This window comes from Athene cunicularia, assembly GCF_003259725.1.
Source record: "Athene cunicularia isolate RWA chromosome 2 unlocalized genomic scaffold, athCun1 chr2_part1, whole genome shotgun sequence".
Classification (NCBI taxonomy): Eukaryota; Metazoa; Chordata; class Aves; order Strigiformes; family Strigidae; genus Athene; species Athene cunicularia.
In genome coordinates this window covers 41,603,197-41,613,031 of record NW_020799095.1, presented here as the reverse complement: position 1 = coordinate 41,613,031, position 9,835 = coordinate 41,603,197, and positions in this window count along the sequence as shown.

Below are 9,835 nucleotides of genomic sequence, written 5' to 3'. Positions count from 1 at the left end.
TTGTAACATGTCAAAAGACACTGAGCACCACCGATTTAAAACACTTAAACTGGATTTTACCTAGAAGCAAACAGTGGGAAAATAAGTATTTCTTTATTTTCCAATACAGAAATTACCAGATACACCGCTGTCATCTGGTGCACAGTTAACCCAGCATTTCACTGCGTGGAGCAAAGGGCTGGTTTTAAGGGGTGGAGGACTGTGCCTTGTTCATGGTGTGCACTTGCACAGTTGCACCACACACCTGAACCGCACCCAAGCTCTGCTGGACAAGCTGGCATAGATGGCGTAGGTCCTCGCTGCACTGCAGGATGTCCTTGGAGCAGAGAGCATCACGGGAGCATCATCTCCATTTCCATTTCCATTCCTCACAGATTGCTTTAGATTAATCAAGTGTCATAAAAAAGCACCTTAGCTTAACTGATAGTCATACCCATCCAATGTCCATCTCACTTAGAGGTAATTGAGCAGGGGATATATTCAACCTGCACAGAATTTAAAATTAAAAGCCACTAGACTCCAGTGTTGTTGACTGGATTATACAATACTCGTCACTCCAGCTGTTTCTGATTGCTAGTTACAAATATATGTTATGAAATATCCATTTATTTAGGCATTGTTGGTCACTTGACAGGGAAGATGAATGATGTCATCAGATTATATTTTTTTCTGGATGAGCGATGTGTTGTTGCTGACATTAATATGCAAGCATTGTGAAAGATCCCTTCACATGGATCTGTTGATCTGCATTTGAAAATGTATAGCATCAGCATTGCTGTAATCCTTCCCAGAGGAATTCCTTTTAATTAGGGAAAGGTAAGATGGAAATTTGAGAATTTGCTTTAACTTGTAGCCTTATGCAAAATTTAAATTCAGATCTTCTATATGGAAAAGAAGAAAAACTCTAGTATATTGTATAGCCTACTCCATTATGGGGTAGTTAATATTTAAAAACATGCTGCAATTGCTTTTATGAATTCATAATGTGGAGATGAAGGATTACTGCAAATTGTATTTTGACATATAATAATCTTTGCTGTATTTCAGTTATTTGCTAGTGAAGTTTAATTTCTTTTTTCAATGTTGATGATACAAAGAAACAATTAACATTAGATGTTTCCTCTGCACTTGTGCAATTCTAAAGTGCCTTTATTTAGAAGAAAATAAAATTGCATACAGTTTGCTAGAGAAGCTCTTCAAAGCTAGTCTTACATGGCATTGTTATACAACAGACTCCATCATCCCTCATAGACAGGACCGTGCAACCGTCTGCCTTGGGGACTGCTGCTGCTGATGTGACATATTGGACCCCTTCAGACCTTGGGAACGCAGTCTGATCCATCACAAACTCAAGGAGATTTTATGCCCTGCAATTTTATCCTTAGGTAACTTTATTTTATTTATGTCTCTAGACATACAAAGACCACCAGTAGGCATCTAACCCTTGATACAGCCACTAGCACTGGGTAGCTCATTTCTAAGCTATGATTACTTGCACCGTGCAACACCTGAGGGCCCAGCCAAGCTGAGCTCTGTATTAGCAGACATGGAAACACCTCCTGCACAGTAGCTTTACTACAGTGTAGGGTAGAGTGCAGACACATAAATGGACTTGTCCAGGGTTAACGAGAGAGCCTGGTTTCCTGACTGCATTTTCTGTGCTGGATCTCACAAAGATGAGCCCCTGTCCTGCCCACTCTCCAGCTTGGGTGGGAAAAGGAAATGCTGAAGCAGTCAGAATTACACGTCTGGGCTCTGGAAACACTGTGGAGGTGTCCTGGTTCAGCTAAGATAGGGCTCCTGACTTGCATCCTGCAGTGCCAAGGCCATGTGTTGGACCACTTGTGGACCTGGTTGTAGTTGTAGCGTTGAGCTTCCAAGGCCTGCTGGTGACACATGTTGGGTACTTCTGTACATCGAACAGTGCCAGAGAACATACCCAGGGACTGTACCTACATTGCTTATGGTGGATGGCCCAAACAATGGGCACAAAGCAGTCCTCTCCCAACCAATTCCCAGGTGTAGTTCAGAAGCAAGTAATGGACAAGACAAAGAGGTGATCTGCACGTGACTGCCCATGTTCTGGGGATTAAGGAGCTTTTAATCACAAGGATATGGGCCAGGCCATGCCTGAGAAGGGTGATGGGAATGTTCAGTTTAATAGTACAGCTATAGTCTCTGTGGCAGGAGTATTCTGTGTTGAAAAAGCTGTCTATGCACATTGCGCTTTGAAAACACAAGGATGTTTGCCGTGTGCCCTTGACATCCACCTTGTCATGATCATGATCATGGCCAACATGATCAACATAAAATCAAGACTTGAGGGAACTCTTCAGCCTCTCCTCTGCACCTGCTGCACATCATACCAGCTCTTAGTGCTGCTGATCACTGTGGTGAAGGTCAGCTTAGTTAGCGTGATCCTGTAATACAAGGTGGCACACAGTGATCTGTGGTGGGTGAGGAGCTGCTTTGGAAAACAAACCACTCTTTTATCCTGAACATTAAGGAAACTAAGGTCTGTTCCTTCCAGGATGTTACCAAATATTTGCCAAGTCTGTGGCTGGAGCAAGAAGTACCCACTTCCAACAACCATCTTCCTGGAAGGTTAACAATCCCTATAGAGGACCTCATGTCCTATATCCCAGAGTGTAGAAGTCATCCTATAGATTATGGCACATCTATTCTCATTTGGTGGTAGCCATGAGATACAAGACCAGGGTGGACGATACAACCATTCAATTCAGTTTACTGTGAAGAAAAGTTGTTAAAAATGAGCAAGACCAACAAAGAGCAGGCCATTAAATCCTTACCACTGCTTTTCAAGAAAACAAGGCCGGAGACCACCCCTGTGAACAGACAGAAGTTCCCCTCTGTGTGTGACGGCAAGTTCAGGAGAAGGTGAAGTACTTTTGGAAGGTACCCTTGGGGCACCAGATGCAGCCACTTCTCATTCTCGGCTGCCAGAAGCTGCAGACTACCCATCAGGATAGTCTCATTAAGCACAGCTCAGTCCCTCTTTATCCTACAGTAATGGATATCTTCATCAAGAGTGTGCTGAAGCTAGGTTTCTGCCCCATGAGCTGGACATGTTCTCTTTGCTGATCTCTCCAAGTCTGCTTCCAAGGATAGTGGGGAGGAGGGAGATAGGGCCTGCCTGTTGCTCTCTCTTGCTTTCCCTCTCTCTCACTGTCTTTCTCTCTTCAGCTGCTATAGTGAGTGAAGAGTCTGAAATGGAAGATGTCTGTCATTTGTCAAGCTCTGGCATGCACCTCTAATTGCAAAAGGTTGCTGATCATGTGAGATACCAACACAGTCTCCCAAGTACCACATGCAGTTTGGTGCAAAAGGTGGCCATTCTTGGCTGCAGCTAAGGACTGGTTTCTGTCCTTTCCATGCCTGTGTACCGCTTCAAACATCTTTAATGCAAACCAGAACCACTCAGTTGGAAAAAGCTGTCTGTACTTCACATGTCTGCTATTTCTTCATATTGCTGCTGGTAAATCTTCTTGCCAAAGAAGCTGTGGGTGCAAGCATGATCCTTGCAGATGTTGACTGTAGGCACAGCTGCTTCCCAGCCAGCCAGATGTGGCTTTGTGCAGTGTAACTCTGAATGTGAAGCATGTAGGTAATGGCATCATGTATATGAGATTAGGGAGAGACATTGGAGGCTTGCTTTAGATAGCATATAGTAGGTAGGAAAGGTCAATGGGAACTATTCTGAGCTGGACATATACTCCAGGGATGGGATTTTTGTGCTCTCTGGTCTATATCCGAGTATCCCTGGCCAGGAGAGACAATTTATTTCTCTTCAGAGAAAGACTGGATGTGAACTAGTATGTGTGCAGTTTAGACAATCTGGCAAGCTGACACTCCACATGAGAGGGAAATGCCCCAGCAAGACATTGAAATTATTTTCTCTGATGTCCTGCATAGCATGGACCATACCATTTCATCAAGTATGTGCTTTCTCAGGTTTGCAGCTTCTTCCAGAGAAAACTGTATCTCATGAAAAGTTGCTCATTACTCATTACATTTGGAGAGAATTCCCTAACTGGAAATCTGTAATTACATAACCTCAATAAGCTCTACTTTTAGTCTGGATTTGACACTTTCAGCTTCTAGCCTTTTCCCTATTAGCTTAATTTTCTACTGCCAGGTGTCTCATTGTACAGGTATTTATAGGATGTTTTCTTTGTTCAGATTGGGTTCCTTTGATTTATCATTGGAAGAAATTATCTGGATCTCAAATAATTATTACAGACTTTTTCTGAGCCCTTTTACATTTGCCAACATTCTTTTAAGGAATGGAAATGTGAAGTGAGGAGCCAACAGTCCAATCAGTACTGTTGCTTTCAGTGGAAATGAGATTGTTTATACCTCACATTTTGCTTTTTGGCTGCAGCAACACACTGGGAGCTCATGTGCTCTTAGTGACTCATCGGGCCTTCACAATCATTTTCTAAATCATTCTTTTGAAAGTACCAATCTGTAACTATGACCTACATTTTTGTTTCATACGTATATGACCTTGCCTCCAACTTTTTTACAGTGCCTATTCAGGTGAGCCTTAGTTTCCATGATCACCACATCACTCAAGGGAGCTGACCTTATTAATTATGATCCCACTAGCTTTTGTGTCACCTGCAAACTGTTATGGTTAATGGAGATGTCAACTGACTTTTAGTTGGTCTGGCACATCTTGTTGCTCACACTAGAGGTTAAATTACATTGTTAAAGCCTGGCTGACTCTTTGGGAGCTCTGAAAAACCACTGATGGAGGACCATCCCACACCTGGGCTTTCTGGGGAGGAAGCTGCAGAACCCTGCTTCATGTGCTTCCCTTTGAGGTTGTGGCTTTCAGTTTGCGGCACCAGAAGCCGTCTTTGAGGTACCAGAGCTCACCCTGAGACTGACAGAAGGACTCAGAGGTAGCCTGAATCACCATAAGGCTGTGCTTGCACGTGCTGTCAGAGCCCTTCTGGAAGAGACTGCAGGCCTTTCAGTTTGCCCAGAAAGCAGATGGACCCAACATAGTGCTCCAGAGCCTGAGCATATGCAGGTCATGTGGCTATGCACACACCCTAAAGCACACCATTTGCCTTTTGTGTATCCTGTCTAGTTTTGCCCTAATTGTAGCACCAGTTCCTGAAAGTACATGGAATGGCTCAGAGAACAAGGGCTTCACATGAGGGCATGAGACTGCTCTCAAAGTACGGTATAGATGAGGCCTCAAGATCTTTCTTGTCACTTGGAGTGTTTGAAGATGCTGTTACTCTGACTGTGATATTGCCTATCTACTGCACCTTCCCTGGTGTGGTGGCTGGTGTCTGGCTTGAGCATGCAATGCTAGCAGCTAGTAGGATTGTCCTTTTTCTGCTGAGAACAAAGTGGACACTGAGGCAGAGAGAGGCAGTGAACTGAATCCCTAAAAACCACTTTTTAGCCCCCTTTCACAAAGATTGCAGGTCTTTGCAACCATACTGCTGCCCATCTGTCCCTTCCAGACCCTCCAATGAATGAGTTCTCTTGGCGGACTTGAAGTGAATTTGCCAGAGGGCTCTGCTCCTACAGAAAGCTAATTTTCTACAAGCAAAAAAAAAGCAGGGGGTGAAAGGAGGAACGAGGCTCTGCTAACACAGCGTGAGCTCCAACACCTACCTGTTGAGCTTGGCCTGCCGGCTGGCTCCACACCACCAGTGTCCCATGATGCTCAGAAGGAGCCACAGCACCTTCTGCCTCTCACACAGAGAAGGACCCTGTGCCTGGAGTGTGGAGGACAAGGCACATAGAAAATGACTGGAAATGGTGCGGGGAGTGAGAGGTCATAGGAAATTAAGTCAGAGCAGATGGCAACCCAGGCTTTGTAACTTTGCTCACAGAACAGCAGGTCTGTGATCAGTGGCACAGCACTCACCTGCAGACCAAGGAGGGGTGTGTGCACATCAGTTGTCTCATTTCCAACAAAATGCCAGTGACTGAATGTTTCAGGATCATTTCTCTGCATCACAGGCATGAGATCCTTCACAGTCATTAGTTTAATACATTGGGAATAGAAGTAATTGAACACTAATTACCTTTCTGTTTGCACTTTGTAGTTTAGGGGAGCACACGCTGTGTGTCAGATCACAGGCAAACAGCACCATTGCTGTGCAACTCCTACAGCTGCATCTAAAATGACCACTTCTTGGGAGCCCTCTGTTGCATCTCATTTTGGGCTGTTTGGGTATGTGTTGTTATTTGAGAATAGCACTTACTATGCAGGAATGTTGCAAAGATTAATTAATCAGGGTTTTTTAAAGTTGGGAAAATGAAAAGTGATATATAAGTGTTCCTAAGTATTGGTTCACAACCTCAGGCTTTTTTCTGATATTTCTTTGCAGCTTTAACTTCGTGTCTTGTGCCACACAGATTTCAATTACCAGTAGCAGTCCAGTATACCATGTGCCAAATGATAATTCCCAAAAAATGTGTGAAGTAAATTCTAAAGACAAGGACTGTTTTGTCATTGTATAAATATATATTATACATTATATAACATATAAAATATATATTTATGAGAGTGTATACATATATATACACTCACATATGTATTACAAACAGATATATATGTATGTATGTATGTATAGGAAGAATATGATAAAGGAAAGTTTCAGTAATTCTTCACAGATGGTGCTGTGGTAATACATTCCCCCAGGAATAATATGCAGGTCCTTTTAGGTCCACAACTCCTGTGTTTCTGACAGTACCTTAGCAGCAATGATTCATAGCAAATATGAGATTATATAGTAAATTATACACATTAAATCAGTCACCATCATAGTTTGCTACCAAGGACCTTCCTGGATTTAGCCCACTATTATTTAAAGAAACTGTGAGGACATTCAGGTACTTTCGAAAGGCTCTCTAACAGCACAGTGGCAAGGTGACCTTGTAAAAATCCAGACAGAAACTGAATTTTTTCTTTCCTCCATCCCACTGTGATACAAATGCCATCTTTTCACAGTGCAGTGTGTTTGTGTGTCATATGCAAATACAGGAAAAGCAACAGCAAAGGAAAACCCAAAATGCTCAGTACAAATTCACATTTATGTCTCGGAGTTTTGTTGATTTAATGGCTAAGGAAAAATACTGCAAGGACATTCTCATTGAGCAAGAATCAATGAAAGGTTAAAAAACACTGAAAAAGAAACTAATTCATAAAGCAAGGAGTGATTCTACAGCCACATAATTAGCAGGTATATTTAGTTTTTCCTCAAAAAGAATGCCAGTCAGCATTCATGTGATTGACAAGGACGATGTTGGTGTGAATGATATATGGATCTGTATAGCCAGGAATGAAAGATGTGGAAAGAAAGGGTTTGTGATGGGTGGAGAGACTGGCAGCTGAAGGGCTGTGGGAGAGGAAGGTCAGTGAGCAGAAAGTAAAGAAAATACAAAATTCATACTGTGGAACAAGGACTCCTTTGGTGGCCTGTGTTCAGAGGAGGGAAAGCTCCTGTCATCCAAGGAAGTCTCTGTTTCATCTAAGGAGAAATGTTCTATCTTTTCTCTTACCTCTGTGGCTGCAAGAATAGGGAACTGCAGAAATATTGTTGGCTAGATAAAAACCAGGCTGCAACCAATCTTTTCATGTTCTTGATTACAGCAGATAAGCTTGGTCTTCAGACCACTGATAGCCTGACATGGTAGAGTGACTTGCAGAGCTAAAAAACAGTGGTGCTGGCAGACACTGTGATAATCCTTTGGTGGGATCTACACCAGGGAACGCAACTTGTTTGGTACTTGGATAACCAGAAATTGCTACCCAGACACACAGAGGTTACAAGCACATGAGATCCTGGGGCCACCTACAGAAGTCAGATGCATGCAGAGAGAGTGGTTACGGTGAACTGTAACAGTATCAATAGCTCAAAATACAGTACTTGGCAAAAAAATTACTACTGTGCCTTAGACCAATGCAGAATGACATAAATCTTTGAAACTAGAAGAATTGCGCGGTGTTGCTTTTGTCAGTGTGACCATGCTGTGACTCAAAAGCACCACCTGCTGACTCCGCGCAGTAGCAGAGCTTTCCCAACTGCCATCTTCATCAAATACTGGTTTATCTACTTGCAATTACCTGGCTGTTTCAACGGATTCAGCAATATCAGGGCTATATTTTTTAAATGTCATAGCTAATACCTTTTAACTATATGATGACAAAGATTATTATTATTATTATAAAACCTGAAACCTACTATCTTCAGTCTAGCGATGTGAGGATGAAAGCATTACTTTCAGAAAGGACATCAACTTCATTTCCAATTTTATGTCAAAAATGCATCTGTAGATAGAGTTTACGTCATAGCTGATTGCAGGATTATTTAGATTTCAAGTTGCTCACTTTCCAGACAAAACAAAATAGGAATCTAAGTAAAATAAAATGTGCCTGCAATTACATGTGCCAGCAAAAATTACACCTGCAGATGTTGTCAAGTGCAAAAATCTAAGAACACTTGAAATAATTTCCAAACGTGAAGTTTGAAAAAAGTAGAACATGAATAACTATTACAAGTACAAAGCACATCCTGCATTTGCACTTTAAGGTATATCCACTCTGTAATCTCAGATCCTTCTGATATTTACACTTCTGGATCTAAAAAGGCTTTTAAGTTTTAAACAAGGACATAAGAAGGACATGGACCTGTTCGAGTGGGTCCAGAGGAGGTCATGAAGATGAGCAGAGGGCTGGAGCTCCTCTTCTATGAAGATAGTCTGAGAGAGTTGGGATTGTTCAGCCTGGAGAAGAGAAGGCTCCGGGGAGACCTTGTAGCAGCCTTCCAGTACTTAAAGGGGGCCTATAGGAAAGATGGAGAGGGACGTTTTACAGGGGTGTGTAGTGATAGGACAAGGGGTATTGGCTTTAAGCTGAAAGATGGTAGATTTAGATTAGATATAAGGAAGAAAGTATTTACTGTGAGGGTGGTGAGACACTGGAACAAGTTGCCCAGAGAGGTTACTGATGCCCCTTCCCTGTCAGTGTTCAAGGCCAGGTTGGACGGGGCTTTGAGCAACCTGGTGTAGTGGAAGGTGTCCCTGCCCTTGGCAGGGCGGTTGAGACTAGATGGTCTTTAAGGTCCCTTCCAGCCCAAACCATTCTGTGATTCTATGATGATAAATAAAATCATAATTAAATAAAATATTAATATGGCCCTGCTCTGTGTTACTTCCCAACACTACTGTTAATGTTTATTATCTTTTATTCCCTTTCCTTTTATCTTCTTTTCCTCTCTCTTTCACATGGAAAATTTTTCTGGGCTGATTCCTCCCGTCACTATTAAGGGAAGGCTTGAAAAAGTGATTAGCTTTTTGTGAGTGCAGTTTAATCATTAGTGCCAATGAATTCCACACCTTGGGCCTCTCTGTCAAGAGGGTCTCTGATCACAAGCTGTCTCAGTGAGGTCTCTGCCAACAATTCCATTTCACATGGAGCTACAGTGAGTCATGGATAGGTCAGCAACCTAGGATGCAAAGTAATTTAAAATTAGGATGATAATTCAATATTAGAAAGTTAGCTAGTGGAGCATAAAAGAATATCTTTTGGACCCAAGAGATGGGCAATAGCCTACCATGCCCTTCAGGTGTGTTGGAGAGCTGCCCAGGGCACACTGTGTTGCACTGCACATGGTGAGCACCTTCTTCCAGGAAAGGAAGGCTGGATGCAGCTCCTTTTGAAAACAGATGACATTCTGCAGGAGACAGAGTGTTGATGGGGCTGACATGAGGCACTATGTTTGCAGAGGAATTACCTATTTGGTACCTATTCATCATCAACATGACGAAACTCTGCAGCCCT